The following is a 21,228-nucleotide window of genomic DNA, read 5'->3' as shown; positions in this document are numbered from 1 at the left end:
GGCAGCTACAAAGCTCCTGTCGCACCTCAGGTTAGCTTCACCTTGCTATATACACCAAACTGCACATAGGTTGAAGTCTTTTTTAGTTTATTAGAAAATAGAAGATAAAAGGTTCTTTAAAAGCAAAAGTAAAGTTCCAAAAAGTGGTTACAAAATAAAGCCATAGAGAATAAATCCCGAAATCACGAGGAATACACAAGGTTTCAACACAGCATGACAAAGAACATGAACACAAAAGCTGCAAGGTAATCCAGGAAAACAAGAGCTTGCTTCTTGGATGAACAAAAGTTGCTTTGACAAAGGTTTGTCTCCAAACACATTGCTTTAATACCCTTTGCAAAGCATGAAAGCATTTCTCTGGCCTCTAGCCTCCCTCTTGTTTGCAATTCTCACACTCCTCCGAACCCTGAATTCCAAATGGTCAGCTTGATCTAAGGAACCTGTTTCGTCAAGGTCAGCCTGCTCGTTAGTTTGCTGAGCCTCATTATCAGACTGAGAACTGTCCTCCTTTTCCAAGTCCATTTGCACCTGGCTAGTTTCAGTATCAACAACATCATTCCTTGCTGTGGGAAAATGAACTAGCACTCCCTGTTCCTCATCTTCTACAACAGGGACATCGTTACACCCCTAGGCAGCGCGAGCACTGAAAACCAACACAAAGGCGAATAACAATATAATATCTTTATTAAAGCAATTAAAGTTCCAAAAGGAAATAAGCAGCAAAGCTGAATAAGCAATTGACCTTTCAGGAAAGATCAAAATTAGTCCAATAGGTGAAAGTCTTATGTCCAATATTAGAGTCCAAAATCCAGAAACCGAAACACAATCAAACTCGGCTTGAGTATTGAGTGGGGAAAAGAGCAAGGTGGCAATGAGAGTTCTCCAGAATAAATGTCCACAACAAGATTTCAGAGCAAGGCAGGAACTAGATGTGCAGGAGCTGAAACACAGTCCAAACCTGGGCAAGGAGGTAGACCGGCGCCCGGTCTACTCAAGAGTAAGCGCACCTTCAGGCCGCTTAGATTCCAAAAGCTAGAGACGATGATGCTTCTCAGTCTGAAGTAAAATTGACACCACACAGGAAAGTTCCCAGCGTAATACTTTTATTGAGTTCATAAGCTCCCCCAAACCAGGTGCCTGACTCCCTAAAACTTCCCAAGAGAACTGAGCTTGTTATGTTACCACGCCAGGTGTCCGACTCCCCAATTCTTCCCAAGGGAACTGGGCTTAGCCATAGTCACCACGCTCCACCAATCTGGCACTTCTCCTCAAACTTTGTCTCTGCGATCTTTCTGTTTTCAAAAACGCCTTACGATCAAACACCAAACCTTCAGGAGAATCTGGGAGAGCCGACTCTGCTTCAAGGGCATTCTTAATTGGCTCTGACTCGGGGATTCAACAGAAGGCATCTGGAAAGGAGTTGAATCTTGCTGATGTGGGAGAAAACCAAAATCTTCTTCGTTCTGGACAGAAATGGCCACAGGGTCAGGGGCCAAAGGTGCCCTAGGCATCCCAGACATTTTGAACCTGATTGTGAACCTGAATCCCATCATCCTCATCAGAGTCAATCTGAGGTTTCAGCTGAGTCACAACAGCTCCATTGTAGACTCTTGGCCATTTCAGTCATCAAATGGCGCACCCATGCAACCTTCCTGGACATGTGAACGCCTTTGGTAATGTCAGAACAGGGCACGTGATGGCTAAGAGCTTACATAAAGCTCTGCAGTTGTCTGGGGGCAGTGATGGCAGCAAAGAAGGTGAGGCGACAGTTCTACAGTTCCAAATTATAGCATTACATGGCCACTTCCACTTATTTTGAGCCAGTGACCAATTCTTCCTTGTTGGTTCGGCTCATAATTCTTCCTACCCTGGCGCCTGTTGCTACTCTTTCCTTTTCTCTGATTTGTTGTTAACGCTTCCTAAGTTGGAGATTTTGGAGGAAGCTGCTGCTAGTGCTTACCTTGACTACTGGGTCTGGGCTGTGGCGCAGGCTGTTGAGCAGCCAGCTGCAGCCAGCTGCAACAAATCACTCTGACCAAGAGGTCATGCGTTCGAGGCCAGCTCGGAGCCCCGCGTTTGTCTTTGTTCTATGTTAAGGCATTGAATGTTTGCCTTATATGTGTAATGTGATCCGCCCTGAGTCCCCTTCGGGGTGAGAAGGGCGGAATATAAATACTGTAAATAATAAATACTGTATATCGGCAGGCACACACAGCTTCAGTAGGATCAGCAAAAGTAGTATTCCATTCTTTCCCAGGTCAAGCTGCATTGCATTGTTTTTTGCAGAAACACACCTGAAATTTGATACTGAAAATCTTTCTCCAGCCCTCTTCTTCATCTTCCCAATGCTGCTAAAATTGAGGATAAGAAAGGAAAGGGGGCTGGGCAGTTGTAAAAAGACTTTATAAAGAGAAGCTCATTATCTGAAGCTTTGTTAACGGAAGGATTGTACTTTTTTGTGACATTGCATTTGATATTTTGCTCCAGCTAATGCTTTTCTTTCTGAGTTTTTAGATGGAATAGACAGGGAACACTGAGAAATAACCTATTTTAGGAAGGGTTCCAAATTGTATAGATTAATGAGAAAATGTCAGTAAACACAGAAACAAGAAACCAAAAGAGAAGAAGGAAAAAGTCTTTATCAACAACAATATAATGTTTACACAATCCCAGTTCCATGTGATACTACTACAGGCCAAATTCCAATTTAAATATTATAATGGAGATGAAATTACAGGGAAAAGAAATGCTTATTATTTATATTAAGTATGTATACAGGCATTCCCCAAGTTACGAATAAGATTTTCTTGCTTAAAATTAAAAAAAAAAATCTCCTAAATTGCTCTTCTCTTTGACATGGTGTCAAAGTGTGTTAAAGCACTGAGCTGCTGAACTTGCAGACTAAAAGGTCCCAGGTTCAAATCCCAGGAGCGGAGTGAGCGCCTGCTGTTAGCTCTAGCTTCTGCCAACCTAGCAGTTCAAAAACATGCCAATGTGAGTAGATCAATAGGTCCCGCTCCGGCGGGAAGGTAACGGCGCTCCATGCAGTCATGCCAGCCACATGACCTGGAGATATCTACGGACAACGCCGGCTCTTCGGCTTAGAAATGGAGATGAGCACCAACCCCCAGAGTCGGTCACGACTGGACTTAACGTCAGGGGGAACTTTTACCTTTTTAAGGATCCTGCTCATGTGTGCACTAGGTTTCTTGTTTCCCTTGGGGAGCAAAAAGCAGTGGTTCTTAATCTGTGGGCTGAGGCCCAGCAGTGGACCGCGAGAACGACAATCCAATCTGCAAACCTCCTTCCTCTTCATTTATTTTATTTTATTTATTTTATTTTATATTAACTTGTAAGCCGCCTTGAGTCCCCCTCAGGGTAGAAAAAGGCGGGATATAAATATGGTAAAATATTTATATCCGGGCTGTGGTGCAGCCTGCTGCAATAAAACACTCTGACCATGAGGTCATGAGTTTGAGGCCAGCCGTGGCGGGGTGAGCACCCGTCAATTAAAAATAAAAAATAGCCCCTGCTCGTTGCTGTCCCAAAAGATAGTTGCATCTATCAAGTAGGAAATAGGTACCACTTATAAAAGTGGGGAGGCAAGTTTAACTAATTTACAACGTTGGAATGAGAAAGTGCCATCAGAGTGGATGATGAAGCAGCTGCTCCCCTCTGTGACCAGAATAGAACATCCTCTCAGGAGAAGGTTAAATTGCCTCTGCATCTGTCTGTCTCTGTCTTGGTTCTATGTGTTTATGGGCATTGAATGTTTGCCCTATATGTATATAATGTGATCCACCCTGAGTCCCCTTCGGGGTGAGAAGGGCGGAATATAAATACTGTAAATAAATAAATAATAAATAATAAAATAAATAAATAAATATTTTCACTCCTTTCCGCAGAACTGATTATTGCATTGGATAGACCGCATCAACTCTAGATGATTAAATATGGTTTTCTGTAGGCAAGCAGATGGTGACTACTGGATGACATATGTTCTGTATCAGAAACTGGAGCTGATGTAGTCTATCCCATGCAATTTTCTGAATCAGCATCCCAAATAACCAAACCAAATCTAAAGTTGACCAAAAACTGATTTGTAACCCTTTTGGTAGTAATGTTGGAGAGTGGGCCCTGGTCAAAGCGGTCCCTGGTCAAAAAAGGTTGGGAATAGAAAATGCAATAGAAAATGCAAATTCATTTGCTTCAGTACTTTCCTATTAAAGTACTGTGTCGGAGGATTAAAAATATTGAGTGGTGATACTGTGGATGATCTCAAGGGGTCCTGTTTCTGACACTAGAAGAAGCAGACTCATCCATTACCCATCTCCTTTGAAACAGTGTGCAAGGCCGCAAACAGTAATTAAATGCAGATAATATATAACATTTTTAGCAATCAGTTAAAAACACTTTAAATCACAACTGTAAAATACTGAGAAATAAACAGCATCTCTCTGTTAAGTCTAATTCATCAGGAAGATAGTTTAACAGCAGGGGTGAAAAAAAGTTTTTCTATTGCTTTTGAGATAGATCCCATCCAAAGAACCCTATTCTTAGGAGCATTATTACTGAATTTGCACTTGCCCTTGCAAAGAAGGCTAGGCTGATGGCGGGGGGGGGGGGGGTTGCTATTTGCTTCTCCACTCTCTTTTTATGCAGACTTCATTTTTGTTCTCCACCTGGCCTCAGTTTGATTCCTGGTCTGAATCCTAATGAGAAAAAAGCATCCCTGCAGTGAAGCAAATGTTGGATGTAATCCTCTGTTTATAGGCAGTTATTGTCACAGCTGTGGTGCAGCTAACAATTTTGGGAGTTTTTTTTTCATGTTCCTGTGCATGATGCACCACCATCCATGTGTTCAAACCAAATTTGTGTAACTGAGGTCCAGACTGATTTTAAAAGACCAGAATGTTCCAGGTTATGTTCCTGTCATTTCGTGCACGTTTTGTCTATTTTGAGATAAGCAAAAATCAGAGACTTTTTTATATCGACTCCACAGGTTAGTTTATTCTAACCCAGTACCAAATCTGAGATGTTTCAATCAGTCTGGTTGCACTCAGACTCAGTCTTAAGAATTTTTTTTCATCAACATATTTACAAAGGTTGAATGAAAAGTAATGCCTCTACCTTCGTTACTTGGGTTTGGATGGGAATATTTTAACAACAACAACAACAACAACAACAACAACGGGTGCTGTGCCAAAAGATCTCAGCCAGCATTTGGAAACAATAGACATTGACCAAATTACGATCTGTCAACTGCAAAAGGCCACCCTACTGGGATCTGCACGCATCATTCGAAAATACATCACACAGTCCTAGACACTTGGGAAGTGTTCGACTTGTGATTTTGTGATACAAAATCGAGCATATCTGTCTTGTTTGCTGTGTCATAAAATAATAATAATAATAATAATAATAATAATAATAATAATAATAATAATAATAATATTTTTACGCCCCATCTTCCCGAAGGGCGGCTTACATGGGGCCAAGCCCAGGCCAAACAGGAAATACAAAACACAACAATAAAACAAATCAATCAACAATAAAACAAATCATAAAACTAATGAGGTTGCATAAAATAGACATATTTTGATAAAATCCTGGTTTGGCTCCTAAAAGGAACTAGGCCAAAGAGAGTGTCAGTAGTGTCAGATACAGTGGCAGGGGGGACAATACCAAAACTATTGTCCCAATTAAAGTGCTAGGGGAGGCATAAACAAGGAAAACTATGGCCGGCTAAAGGAATAAAGTGCAGTAAAAAATAGGCAACAGGTCAGTCATTTACTATGGAAGTTTAATAAATCAAATGCAGAAATAATCCTTAAAATGTGCTCTTTAACTACCACTGTTCACTTTTCCACATAATCACCAGACAATTGGATACTTTTCTGCCAACTATGAACAAGTTTTCTGAAGCCGTCACGGAAAAAGTCGACACTCTGTTTCCGCAACCAACGTCTCACAGTACCCATTGTGCACAGATCTTCCGATAGCCAAGCAAAGCAATAATGTGACCCACACATTCTTGTGAAATGCCGATTACGCTTGAAATTTCTCTCTGAGTGATATAACGATCATCCTGAATCAATCTTTCAAGCTTTTGCTTGTAAAACTCGGTGGTTGCTGTCACAGGTCGTCCAACTCTTTGTTTGTCATGCAAGTCAGATGTTCCCACCTCAACATCTTTAAACTTACTCGCCCAACAATGCACAGTACTCACATCAACACAATCACTATAAACAGCTTGCATTCTCTGATGAATCTCCTTTGGGGTGACACTTTCTGCTGCCAAGAATTTAATGACTCCATGTTGCTTAAGTCGCATTGACCGACCATCTGCGCAGGGTTCCATACTTTGCACTTTAACAACACAACCGTTCAATGTTAAGGCTTCCTGCCAAATGGAACTGTAGATGAGAGTCTACTGAACAAGTCAGTACCTGCCGCATACCAGTACTGCCATCTGTTGAGGAGTTACGAAGGTGGAGGCATTACTTTTCATTCAACCCTCGTACAATAGGAGAGTTCCAGGTGTTTAAATGCAAATATTTCCTTCAATCATGAGGGTGAGAACAGAATAGCAAATACAGGGTAGGACATAAGGATCTCATATATTTTGAAGGGGCACGGTGTGGGCTGTAGTGGGGGTAGAGGTGGAGTAGGTCTAACTTGGTAGGTTAGGCTCTGTTATTTTCAGTACCCATCATGATTTGTTTGTACTGGTGAGCATCGGGGCTTTATTGTTCAAATGTATTATGAAAGCAACCATTCTGTGTAATGATTCAGAGAGCATCCTGCCTGATATGACCTGGAGACTGATGGAAACATTCTAGTAACATCTTCAGCCACAACGGTCATTTGTCTGATATGATTTTTAAAACAAAACTGTTTTAATGTACTTTTCAGAAATAAGGTAAAGGTAAAGGTAAAGGTTTCCCCTGACATTAAGTCCAGTCGTGTTCGACTCTGGGGGTTAGTGCTCATCTCCATTTCTAAGCTGAAGAGCCGGCGTTGTCCGTAGACACCTCTAGGACATGTGGCCAGCATGACTGCATGGAGCGCTGTTACCTTCCCACTGGAGCGGTACCTATTGATCTACTCACATTGGCATGTTTTCGAACTGCTAGGTTGGCAGAAGCTGGAGCGAACAGTGGGCGCTCACTCTGTTCCCTGGATTTGAACCTGGAACCTTTCAGTCTGCAGGTTCAGCAGCTCAGCGCTTTAACACACTGTGCCACCGGAGGCTCCCTTTCAGAAATAGTGTACATATAATTTTTTTCTACCCTGAAAATAGACATCCCCAGAAAATAAGACCTAGTAGAGGTTTTGCTGAATTGCTAAATATAAGGCCTCCCCTGAAAGTAAGACCTAGCAAAGTTTTTGTTTGGAAGTATGCCCACCAAACAGAACACCAGAGCATGCAGGATCGGTAAATGTACATACCAGAGTGTTGTACATGGAAATAATGGTAGTAACAAGAAATTCTTGATAGGATTCACAGTTTGTCTGATTATGCTGGTTTGTGATGACAACTACTGTACAGTATATAATAAATGTTCATTTTTTTGTTCAACAATAAATGTGAATTCTTCTTCATGGAAAAATAAGACGTCCCCTGAAAATAAGACCTAGAGCATCTTTGGGCGCAAAAATTAATATAAGACACTGTCCTATTTTCGGGAAAACACGGTAGATAGCTTCGTTTATTTATTTATTTTTTATTTATTTACAGTATTTATATTCCGCCCTTCTCACCCCGAAGGGGACTCAGGGCGGATCACATTATAACACACATAGGGCAAACATTCAATGCCCATAAACACATCAAACAGAGACTGAGAGACACACGCAGAGGCAAGTTAACCTTCTGATGGGATGTTCGATTCTGGCCACAATGGGGAGCAGCTGCTTCATCATCCACACTGACGGCACTTCCTCATTCCAGGTTGTAAATTAGTTAATCTTGCCTCCCCACTTTATAAGTGGTACCTTATCTCCTACTTGATAGATGCAACTATCTTTCAGGTTGCTAGGTCAGCAACGAGCAGGGGCTATTTTTTATTTTTTAATTGACGGGTGCTCACCCCGCCACGGGCTGGCCTCGAACTCATGACCTCATGGTCAGAGTGATTTAAAGCAGCTGCTCAACAGCTGCGCCACCCCGGCCTTTATATATATTTATATACCCTTTCAAAACAGGGAGATCCTTACGCCCCACTCTGTACAACAAAATAACATCCAGCAGAATGTATCTTGTGTTTTAGAGTTTTGATCTAAATGAATTGTTTATTGTACCAGCCACAGGCCATGACATCAAATAATATACAACCTTTAAAAGTACAATAAGCATGATATAAACATTAAAACCTATTCTATATACTGGCTCTGTAAAATTACAGTAGCAGTGACGTGATAACAATAACAATGTCTGATTTGTATCATCCCAAACTCATTTCCATTTCTAGCCTCCGCTGTGGACTTTACTAATTTAGTTCAGAATTTTTGGGCTGTGACTATAAATGTGGAGTTTTGATCTAAAGATGCAAGCTATCTTCTTTCAAGCTTTTAACAGTTGTTTCCCTAGTCTTTGCAAAATATAACTACAGTAAGACACCTGTATCTGTGGATCCCATATCTGTGGTTTCATTTAAACATTGTTCACAAGAATAGCCTTGGATTTGGGTTGGGTGAAGGAAGCAGAAAGACTCCCCCTCCCCTCAATTCCCTCCTTGATGCTGTTGTGTACATATAGTTGTTCAACAATTATAGCCTTTGATCCCAAGTGCTAAGGAAATAATTTCTCAAGCAAAATATATTCCTAGGTTGAGTTCTGAAAGAGTTCATTTTGCCTTTGGCTCATTTTCTAGTCTATGGAACAGCAGAAAAAACTTGTTCAATCTCCTATATCGCACCTCTTTAAACGTTTAAATATGTTTATTGTTATCTTGTTGTAAAGGCACAGTGACCCCTGTAAAGATCTATAGTTCACAAAGGGCTCCCCAATAAATATGTTGTTTTTAAAATTATTTTTTAAAATACTTTTTTAAACTTTTGCTATTTTGAAGCATTGGAGATTGAGCCGCAGCTTCATCCCCTGAAAAACTGGATGGAGAGGCTGGATGGTCATCTGTTGGGGGTGCTTTGAATGTGATTTCATGCTTCTTTGCAGGGACTGGATGGCCCATGAGGTCTCTTCCAACTCTATGATTCTAAGTCTTTAACCCTTTAATGAATTTTATCTGTTTTTGCCTTTGACAACACATTGTATTTGTTTTTCTTGACTTATGTGTAACTTGTATCTTTTGGTATACTGTATCTACTTCCTTTATATAAAATGTATAAAACTTCTTTATAAAATGTAACAAGATATAGCCCAGAGATTGTCACTTCTCTATAACCATGCTGAGGTATTTCCATGGGAGCAAGAAGGTTGGGCAAATCCCTCTGGCTGTTTCCCAAGCAGGCAATCATCAAAAATCCAATGCTTGTGTATGAAGAGATAGTGCATAGATATGCCCAGGATATTCCCCATAGTAACCTATGGCTGCAAGAGCTGGACCATAAGTAAGGCTGAGCGAAGGAAGATAAGACACTTTTGAACTCTGGTGCTGGAGGAAAATCCTGAGAGTGCCTTGGACCGCAAGAAGATCCAACCAGTCCATCCTCCAGGAAATAATGCCCGACTGCTCACTGGAGGGAAGGATATTAGAGGCAAAGTTGAAGTACTTTGGCCACATCATGAGAAGACAGGAAAGCTTGGAGAAGATCATGACGCTGGGGAAAATGGAAGGAAAAAGGAAGAGAGGCCGACCAAGGGCGAGATGGATGGACGGTATCCTTGAAGTGACTGGCTCGACCTTAAAAGAAATGGGGGTGGCAACGGCCGACAGGGAGCTCTAGCGTGGACTGGTCCATGAGGTCACGAAGAGTCGAAAACGACTGAACGAGTGAGATGACGACGACGATGCCCAGAATTATTAGTCTAGTTAATGGTTCACTTGAGGCTGAGAGATTGCTGACCATGGAAACAGTAGCTCAGGGTATGTACATTTGTTAACCCTCTTTATTGACAGTCCAGCTCTTGTTTGCCCAGAATCATTACCTTTTGTTTTAGGAGCCTCATGATTTCATGTGCAGAAGCTCCTATCATTATCAAACTCAGAACCGGACAGTTGAGTTAATCAAGAGCTCATTATCATTATCTTTACAAATGACACCTCTTCCTGGGGGACATTCCACCAGTTGTTTGGCTTACCAATCAGCCAATCCAGAGTTATCATTTCCCTGTGAAAGGGAATCCCTGCATGGAGGCAGCAACATCAGCAGCGTTTTCAGCTAAGAGGGGCACAAATCCAGACTGGCCCCTCTCTCAGCCAATCAAGGAAGAGATTTGGATTTTTGAATAGCTATCAAACTGTATAAGACATCTTGCTTTATCTGTATGTTTTATGCCTGTACATTTTGAAGCATCCATTTGTACTTGCATGCCTTTGGCCATATTGAATAAACCTCTGTGGCTTGTCTTTAACCTGACGTTTGTCAGCCTTGGCCTATTCAGTTTAGCTTGTGTTCGCCAAGCACAGATAGAATAGAATAAAATAGCTTTATTGTCATTGTACTATTTCACAATGAAATTAAATGCCTTCCCCAGCACACACCACAAAACAATACACCCATACCACCACTGCACAACCCCCAATGCCACATCAATGCCAAATCATGGAATTCAACCTATCCTTTTATCTGTGGTCCTAGTTATCCACTTCAATCTCATTCCCAAAACTTCTCTAAACCTAGAAGCTAAAAGAGTATATTACTTGTTCGTACCAGGACACATGTGAGGCATATAACCAGAACCGGCCCTAGGTAATTTTTAATAGTAGGTGAACAGAATTTTGACACCCCCCCCCCCTGAATTTTGGTGCCCCCCCCCCACAAACCAAGCACTGAAAAATAAACCCCACTTGCCTTTCTGCAGACTTCAGCCACGGCGGGGGTGGCAGCTGCAGTCGCGGCGCATGCTGGCATGCAGGGCTGGTGGGCTCACGCCAGCGTGGGCCCACCTTCTGGGCGGCAGGCATGCTCTCCAGCTAGTTGAAGGCCCACCAGCCACCAGTCCATGTGGGCGATTGAATCCCTGCGCATGCGCACAGGAGGACTATTGGACACTTTGGGCGATGGTCCTGTGCACATGCGCAGGGCTTCCATTTGCCCACGTGGACAGGTGGCTGACGTGCCTTCCGTGTCCGCGCGGGTGAATGGAAGCCCTGTACATGCGCACAGGACTATCAGCCATTTTGGGCAATGGGCGATGGGCCTGGGCCTGCCACCCGCCTTCGGGCCTTCCTTCGCCCTGGCCTGGCCGACGGACATCGTGGCAACGGCAGCAGACCGGGAGTACCTCAACTGTGCCCCCAGTAGTTTTGTGCCATAGGCGAGCACCTAATTGGCCTCGCTGGTGGACCGCCTCTGCATATAACATCAGAGATGTTAAACATGGTAAAAGCTATTACTGAGGAAGAACACACAAGTTAATACAATGCACTAGTTTCCTTTTACCTGAGCCTGCTGGGAGGGACAAACTCCATCCCTATGCTGCTTTGAGTACATTTTGCACTCTCAACTCAGTTTGCAGCAACTGAAGCAAGACAAAGGATTTCATTGGGACTATCCCTACCAATTCAGGACAGTTGCAGAGTAAGATCCTCACAGTATGCCCTACTGAGTCCACATCCAAAGGGAAAGGTGAGGTAGGAAATACAGTAGAGTCTCATTTAGCCAACATAAACGGGCCGGCAGAACGTTGGATAAGCGAATATGTTGGATAATAAGGAGGGATTAAGGAAAAGCCTATTAAACAACCAATATGGTTATGATTTTACAAATTAAGCACCAAAACATCGTGTTATGCAACAAATTTGACAGAAAAAGTAGTTCAATACATGGTAATGATATGTAATTACTGTATTTACGAATTTAGTACCAAAATATCATGATGTATTCAAAACATTGTTTACAAAAATGCATTGGATAATCCAGAACATTGGATAAGTGAGTGTTGGATAAGTGAGACTCTACTGTAGTGAGAAGCAGCCACAAGAGCCTCCTACCATGGCTTCTTGGCAGCATTTTTCAGACACCATTGCTGTACATAAGCAGAAGTTTGCTCTATTCCAGATCCGCACCCCACCCCCTGCAGTACACAGTAAGGGAAGCAGACGGCTTCAGCTGCTGCTTTGCAGAAGGCTCTAAACCGCACCACTGATTTTCCTGTATTCCTCAGTCTGGCTCATCCAAATTAATTGTTGGTCAGGCAAATCATTTGTCAGGTTGGTAAAGGGCTACAAAAAGGTTGGTAAAGGACTGTAAAATTATGTCCAGTTTTTTAGCAGCTGTGTATAGAAGACACATATTGTCATGCAAGGTACACTTGTATAGAAGGCAGGTCTCCGGATATTTCAGAACTTTCACCCTCTCTGCAAGCCTGACCAAGCATGCAAAATGAAGTCCAAAATATCTATAGAGACCTACTTTCTGTGCTCCCCTGATCTACTGGGCTCATCTCATGCCATGACAACAAAGCCAGTTTTGTTCAACTGCCTGCCTCACACTCCCTCCCAGCTCAGTCCTAATGCTCATGTTCCCCTGATCTTCTTGCAGCCATGCATATACTGCATATTCGCAAACCATTGCATGAAAATATTGTCATAAGCTAAACTACTCCCCATACACACATATTGAGCATTGCGTGATTATTTACATTTTAAAAAGGCTTTAATGATATCAAGATATATATCCACAGCATTCCCTTCATCAACCAAGCTTGTAACTCTATCAAAAAAAAAAAAAAGATAAAGTTCATCTGACATGACTTGTTTTTGAGAAAACCATGTTAATATTTTCTCAGAAGTATTGCATTTCTTCGCCTTCCTCTGGTCTGCTGGAATTTCCCCTCCAGGAATTTTGAAATATTATTTCAATTGGTTCTGAAATTACTTCTGCCAGTTCTTTTCATACCCTTGGCTGTAGTTCCTCTGGTCTTGGAAACTTGAATTCATTTATATTAGGCAGATATTTCTGCCCCTTTACTAATTATGTGCTGCATATCCCCTATTGCACCATCTATTCCATTATTTCCCAGTTGAGCACTGTTAACCTTTAGGGACAGGCCTAGAGCCAGAAAAAAATCAGAGGGGTAGGTGTGAAGCAATGTTTAGGGTTTTAGAGAGTCACGAAGAGTAGATCCATAACAAAAAATAATGTAAATTATATGACTCATTCTATATATTTATATAAACTTCATTAAATCAAATTTCTATTTTAGCTACAAAGCCTTAAAAACTGTAAATGACTTGTAACTGGTAATTTAGTGACTACAAAAGAATACTGCAATGCTTGTTGGAAACACTTGAAAACTGTCAATTCATTTTGATAGAAATCAGGCTCTATCAACAAACTTTGATGGACATTCAAGAGTGCAAGTCCAGTCATTCTTTCTTGCCCTGTTGTGCTTCTTATTTAAGAGTTGAAAACAACCTTTCATTTGTAACTGTTACATTACTTCTTAGCACTTTAATCCCTTCCTACCTTGCCTTATCCCATATTATCCCAGTTGACTCTTTGACACTTGTTTATGCACTTTATTAAAGCTTTGGATATTGAGTTTTATATGCCCGACCCCTTTTATCTCGAGTGGTTGATGCTGTATTATTACTCATTTGTTCTGATTTTATGTGTTTTATTGTATTTTTTAAAATATTTAAATTGTTTATTTGATTTGATTTATGTTATTACTGTTTTGTTTTGATATTCATTGTAATTGCTTTATTCTGTTTTGTTTTGGGCATCGCCCCATGTTAGCCGCCCCGAGTCCCTTTCGGGAGATGGTGATGGGATAGAAAAATAAAGTATTATTATATTATTATTATTTAACTGTTGACACTGGCAATATTGCAGAAATCTGACAAATTTTATTTACATTCAGAAAAAATGTCCATTACAGACAAGATATGCTTCCAGTGCATTTGATGGTTTTTCTGCAGGTGCAATCTTTTTCCATTTTCTACACCACAGATCAAATTCTTCCAACAATGTGTCAGTATCTTGAAGGCATTCATTGTAAAGTTTTGTGCACTTGTTCAAGTTGGATTTTAAATGGCCACAATTAATAGGGAGGAACACTTGCAGTTCCTGAACTACTTCCCTGTGCCTTATAAACCTTACTTGAAGCTAACTGCAGAAAAATCCAGAAACGGGATGTACACAAATAATAATAATAATGATGATAAGAAGAAGAAGAAGAAGAAGAAGAAGAAGAAGAAGAAGAAGAAGAAGAAGAAGAACAACAACAACAACAACAACAACAACAACAGGAAAAGCTGACATGATATGAGGATTTGAAGATCAAATTGCAAAGACTCTGGCACAAGCCAGTCAAGGTAGTCCCAGTGGTGATCGGCACACTGGGTACAGTGCCTAAAGACCTTGGCCTGCATTTAAACACAATCAACACTGACAAAATTACCACCTGCCAGCTGCAGAAGGCCACCTTACTGGGATCTGCGCACATTATTCGCCAATACATCACACAGTCCTAGACACTTGGGAAGTGTCCGACATGTGATCCAATACAATAGCCAGCAGAGTGTCTTCTGTGGACTTATCTTGTTGTGTTTCAAATAATAATAATAATCTTCATTTATATCCTGCCAGAAGGGACTTGGGGCGGTTTACAAAAGCACTAGTAGTATTTAGCCTATAATATTCCATTAGTGTTGGTGAAGCTGCCTGCATGTTGTTTTTACAAGTCTACCTTGAACGGATGTGAGGAATCCTAACTTCTCCTCCCATAGACTCTACCGCTGATTTTGCTATGTCAAAGATTTCCTGAAATTCTTTCACAGATTTTGTACACATCTCCCTGGCTTTCTGTTTTCTGTTTTCTTTTTCTGTATCATGATGACTTGTCAATGATAAAACTCATGATGCGGATCAAGACGTTTTCCTCTGTGAGCAAGAAATTTTCAGCCAAGCACAAGCTGTTCTGATGATATTCCATTTTTGGTGTCAATTGAAGACTTGTATTGCATCTTTCCATCACATAGATGGTTTAGCAACCAATGTACCAAGCTGCTGATGACCACCTTTAACCCCAACTTCTCTTCCAAACACCACACAGTACTTACAGAGTGCATCTTGTACATGGAATGACTAGGCTAACCAGGAAAATCTGTTGAACCGTTTGGGTTGAAAACTTTACATGCCTCTTCTTAGGCACAGGAAAGACATATCCTGGCAATGGAATCCGTTGATTTTGGAAGTGATAGTCAGTGGTGGCTGCCCTGGTGGCACAGTGTGTTAAAGTGCTGAGCTGCTGAACTTGCGGACCGAAAGGTCCCAGGTTCAAATCCTGGGAGCGGAATGAGCGCCCGCTGTTAGCCCCAGCTCCTGCCAACCTAGCAGTTTGAAAACATGTACATGTGAGTAGATCAATAGGTACCGCTCCGGCGGGAAGGTAACGGCGCTCCATGCAGTCATGCCGGCCACATGACCTTGGAGGTGTCTACGGAAAACGCCGGCTCTTCAGCTTAGAAATGGAGATGAGCACCAACCCCCAGAGTCGGTCACAACTGGACTTAACGTCAGGGGAAAACCTTTACCTTTACCTTTAGTCAGTGGTATTAAAAATGTAATTAGTGGTATTAAAAATTCTGTTAAAATCCATTAAAACATATTCAAAGCTAAAAACCACAACACTGTCTGACTTGAACTTAAAAACCTTATTCTCTAAAAACTTGCCTGAATAAAAAAGTTTTAGCCTGCCGACGGAAGGACAGCAAGGAGGGGGGCATTCTGGCGTCCTTGGGAAGGGAGTTCTAGATTCGTGGGGCAGCCACTGGGAAGGCCCTCTCTCTCGTTCCCATCAACCGAGCATAAGATAGAGGTGGGACTGAGAGAAGGACCTCTCCTGAAGATCTCAGGGCCCAGGCAGGTTCGTTCAAAGAGATGCAGTCAGCCAAATAACCTGGATCTGAACTATATAGAGCTTTAAAGGTCATAATCAGCATTTTAAACAAGGAGCCTCCGGTGGCTTAGGGGATAAAAGCCTCATGACTTGAAGGTTGGGTTGCTGACCTGAAAGCTGCCAGGTTCGAATCCCACCCGGGGAGAGCGCGGATGAGCTCCCTCTTTCAGCTCCAGCTCCATGCGGGGACATGAGAGAAGCCTCCCACAAGGATGGTAAAAACATCAAAACATCCAGGCGTCCCCTGGGCAACGTCCTTGCAGACGGCCAATTCTCTCACTCCAGAAGCAACTCTGGTTGCTCCTGACACGGAAAAAAAAAGCACTTTAAACTGCCCGAAAACAAACTGGCAGCCAGTGGAGCCACTGCAACAAGGAGGTTGTCTGCTCCCAGTAGCCAGCCAGTTAGTAACATGCTGAAGCTTTTTGGACCAGCTGAAGTTTCTGAACACTTTTCAAAGGTAGTCCCACGTAGAGCGCATTAGTAATTAAGACGAGATGTAACTAAGTTATGTACCACTGTGGCCAGATCTGGTTTCTCAAGGAATGAGCGCAGTTGGAGTACAAGTTTTAATTTTGCAAAGGCCCTCCTGGCCACCACCGACACCTGGGCCTCCAGATTCAACACTAAATCCATGAGGATCCCCATACTGCGGACCTGTGTCTTCAGGGAGAGTGGGGCTGGATCCAACTGATCAGGAGTACCTTTGTCTTATTTGGATTAAGTTTCAATTTGTTTGGGAGCCCCGGTGGCGAAGTGTGTTAAAGCACTGAGCTGGAGACTGAAAGGTCCCAGGTTCAAATCCCAGGAGTGGAATGAGCACCCGCTGTTGCTCCAGCTTCTGCCAACCTAGCAGTTCAAAAACATGCCAATGTGAGTAGATCAATAGGTACCGCTCCGGCGGGAAGGTAATGGCGCTCCATGCAGTCATGCCGGCCACATGACCTTGGAGGTGTCTATGGACAACGCCGGCTCTTCGGCTTACAAATGAAGATGAGCACCAACCCCCAGAGTCAGACATGACTGGACTTAACGTCAGGAGAAACCTTTACCTTTACCTTCAATTTGTTTGCTCTCATCCAGTCCATTATGATGACAGGCACTGGTTTAGGGTCAGGACAGCTTCCTTGACTGTAGGTGGGAAGGAGTAATAGAATTTGGTGTCATCTGCATGTAGGAGGCACCTCACTGCAGAACTCCAGATGACCTCTCCTAATTCATGCTGTTAGGATTTAAATTCTTTGGCAATGGGCAGAGATTTATGGAGCTATCTCTGATCAGACCCATTTCTCTTTCCAAAGGAATGTTTTGATCATTATCATTTCCCCATCCCCAAGGCAAGACAAAGGATGGACAGGATCGACATGGGGTCAACAAGGGGGTGGAACTCACAAAAAGCAACACTGCCAGTCTTTTTAAAGCGGGGTACTCATTACAAATTCAAATGAATACAATATAGCTGAAAACATACAAATGTAAGAATTAAACTATTAGCAATATTAAACCAATTTGAACACACAATTAAAAATAATAAAAACATCTTTAAAAGGGTACAATTAAAACAATATAGCACTCTTTAAAAGCCCTTTCTGTTTTCAAAATATCTTTCATTCTTAAAAACCTGCCAGAACTACAAAAAAGTATTTGTCTGTCAATGTAAAAACAGCAAGAAGGGAACTTTTTGGACCTTTCTGGGAAGGGAGTTCCAGGGTCTGATGAAGTCACCATGATAGAGGCTTACGAAGGTGGTAAGGCTGTGGAAAACATCTCTGCAGCAAAGTGTCTTAAAATGAAAGTCCCAACCCCCAATTGGATTGTGTTAAGTCAGTATTTCTCAACCTGGGGGTCAGGACCCCTGGGGGGGATCACAAAGGGGCTGTCGGAAGGGTTTCCAAAGACCACTATTTTCTATTGGTCATGAGGCTTCTGTGTGGGAAGTTTGGCTCAATTTTATCATTGGTGGGGTTCAAGGGGCTCTTTGATTGGAGATGAACGATAAATCCCACAACTACAACTTCCAAATATCAAGGTCTATTTTCCCCAAACTCCACCAGTGTTCAAATTTGGGCATATAGAGTATTCATGCCAAGTCCAGATCCATCATTGTTTGAGTCCACAGTGCTCTCTGCATGTAGATGAACTACAACTCCAAAATTCAAGGTCAATGCCCACCAATTCTAGTATTTTCTGTTGGTCATGGGAATTCTGTGTGCCAAGTTTGGTTCATTTCCATCGTTGGAGTTCTGAATGCTCTTTGATTGTAGGTGAACTATAAATCCCAGCAACTACAACTCTCAAATGACAAAATCATCCCCTCCTGAAACCCACCAGTATTCAATTTTGGGTGTATAGGGTATTTGTGCATATTTGGTGTAGTGAATGAAAACACAGCCTGCCTATCAGATATTTACATTATGATTCATAATGTGAGCCGCTCTGAGTCCCCGATGGGGAAATGGAGGCAACATACAAAAATAAAGTTGTTGTTGTTGTTGTTATTATTATTATTATTATTATTATTGCCCACCAAAGGGAAACCCACCAGTTTTTTCAAATACCTTGATGTCTTGTTGCAATGGTATTGTTTCAAAATCTCTTGTCCCTTTTCAACCACATCCTGCACCTTTAAGTCTACTCCCCTTTATGTTTCTGGAACCAAATGTCATTTATTCAGTTTAAGTCTTTAGCCTTGGATTGTTTCACTGGAATATCTATTTCCTTTTGTTAGTCTTGTTTCTTGGTAACTACCACCAACCCCAATTGTTATGGTATAAGCTATGTGTTTACTACTTCCGTTCTCTACACATTGTGTTGTGGAAGCCTTAACAAATTGTCTTCCATGAAATTCAAAGTTCAACTTAGAGAAAAAACTTTGCCCACGGCAGCTATTTTGGGCTTATTTTAACGTGGCATTTTGAGTGTTTCTAAATTATGATGATCAGTATAAACTTTGAATTTGTGGGGTGTCCCTTGTAAGATATGTTTGCATAAGAAAGGCTTCTAATGCAAATTTATAGCAGTTGCATCGTTTTCCAAGATTGGCCAGGTGGATTCGATCTCATTACATTTTCTGACAGGTAAACACAAGGGGGCAAGTTTCCCTTTTCATCTTTTTGAAATAAAATCCCTCCAGTTGCTGTATCACTGGTGTCCATGTTTACTACAAATGGCTGTTGGGGGTCTGGATGTTTCAAAACTGGCTCTCAACTCATGAGACATTTTAGGGTTTCTTTGATCATTACTCTATAGTGAGCCTCTCTCAGCTCCGGCTTGGTGAAAATCTTCTATATGCTTGATTTGCAGCATGTTCTTGATCAGTGGGAGGGGATTTGCCTGGCTAGTGAAAATAGCATTTAACCCTCGATAGTCTGTAACCAGTCTCAATGATCCATCTTCCTTTTTAAAAAATCCTTGGGAGCTCCAATGAGTGAAGTGGATCATCATCATCATCTTTATTTATATCCTGCTCTATCTCCCCAAAGGGGACTCATGATGGGGCAATGAAACCACAATTTAGGTTTTTATCAATGTACTCTTTCAATGCTGACATTTTCTTCAAGGTCATAGTATAAATCTTTTATTTGGACAGTTATGTTTCCAGCTCAAGGTCCCGGTGGGGAGGCAATTTGCCATACTTTGTCCTCAAAAAATTCTCTTGAGTCCATGTGCTCTGCTGTGGTAGATGTGGGACTTTCCATTATTGTCCCACCCAAGACATCTTTGTTTTCTCCCTTCTCCTCTCTGGAGATCTATCCGTTCTCTGAAATGTGACTACTTCACAAGGGGGTTGCAAACTTTATTTCTCCCTTTCTCCATTTAAAACAATTTAAGCCTGACGAGTAGATAGTGGGAAGAAGAGGCAATAACAAACTGTATTGTTTCTCAATGTTCCCCTGCCCTCAAAAACATGAATTTGGTCTTCTGTTTATATAGACCTTCTGTTTTCATCTTGCTACTATCCATTTGTATAAAAGTTATTGGAGCACGAAGTCGCTCTGAAATTATTTCCAGTCCAGTAGCTGTATCGGAGCTTATGGTGGATCTTGTACAGCCTGAATCCATCACTGCATCTATTTCCAAATCCTTTTAAAAAAAATTTTAAATTACACTTTCACTGTCATATACTATTGGTTTTGAATGCAATTTTTCTGATGTCTGGATGCCAGTATGCTCTAATAAAAACAACTCTCATTTCCCGACAGGTTCTTGCTGTCAGCCTCTTATCCCGTTGGTAGTGCTGGGAGTGCTCAGCACCAAAACCCAGCACCGAGACCTTACATGGCCAGCCCTGTAGAAGGGGGAGGTGGACCGGCCTGCTGAAATGTATCTTATCTTAATATTGGCTTCTTATTTTTGCCAAGTTATGCAGGCCTGCACTAGTTTATCTTTGCCCCCACCCCAATGTTTTCTATCCAAACTAAAAACTTGGCTCTTTAACCAAGCTTTCTAATAGGGATAGAGCCCAAAATCTTTATACTGTAGAGTCATTAGTTTTCACTGAAAGCACTTTATATGACTGGTTGGGTGTTATTCATTTTATGTCAATAATTAACTCAACATCTTATTGATGTCTATTTTGGGGTTGATTGATTTTATTATGGTATTGCTTTATGCATTGTTGATGTAAATTATGTTTTCCTTTGATATCGATGTATCTGTATTCATTGCACCATATGCATTATTCCATTACAAATGCTTTGTAAGGCGTCCCGAGTCCCTTTTGGGAGATGGTTGCAGGGTAGAAATAAAGATGATGATGATGATGATGATGATGATGATGATTATTATTATTATTATTTTGCTTGAGGCCCAGATGGTATAACTAGAACCAGAACAATAGAGCAGCAAGGTCCAAATCCAAGTTGTGTGGCCAAATGGTGAAGAAAAAGGTTATGAAAAAACAGCTTCCATAAAAATTTCACTGAAAAGGAGTGAATTAATCAAAGCAAAATAGCTCCTTTGACACAGAAAAGTATATGATTATGGCAGCGAGGATCATCTATGTTCAAAGATGGAAAGGATCAACTATCCTGATGCAGGAAGATTAGCCTACGAAGACACGGGAACTAATGGAAATGGACAAACTCACAATGTTAACTAAAGAGAAATCTCTAATCAATTTCAAGAAAGACGGGGGTCTATTTATTACGTTTCTGCAGCAAAGATGAGGTCCACAACTTTGGTGTTTTTTTAAT

Source organism: Anolis carolinensis, chromosome 3 (assembly GCF_035594765.1).
Source record: "Anolis carolinensis isolate JA03-04 chromosome 3, rAnoCar3.1.pri, whole genome shotgun sequence".
Classification (NCBI taxonomy): Eukaryota; Metazoa; Chordata; class Lepidosauria; order Squamata; family Dactyloidae; genus Anolis; species Anolis carolinensis.
Note: the sequence above shows the minus strand (reverse complement) of the source record.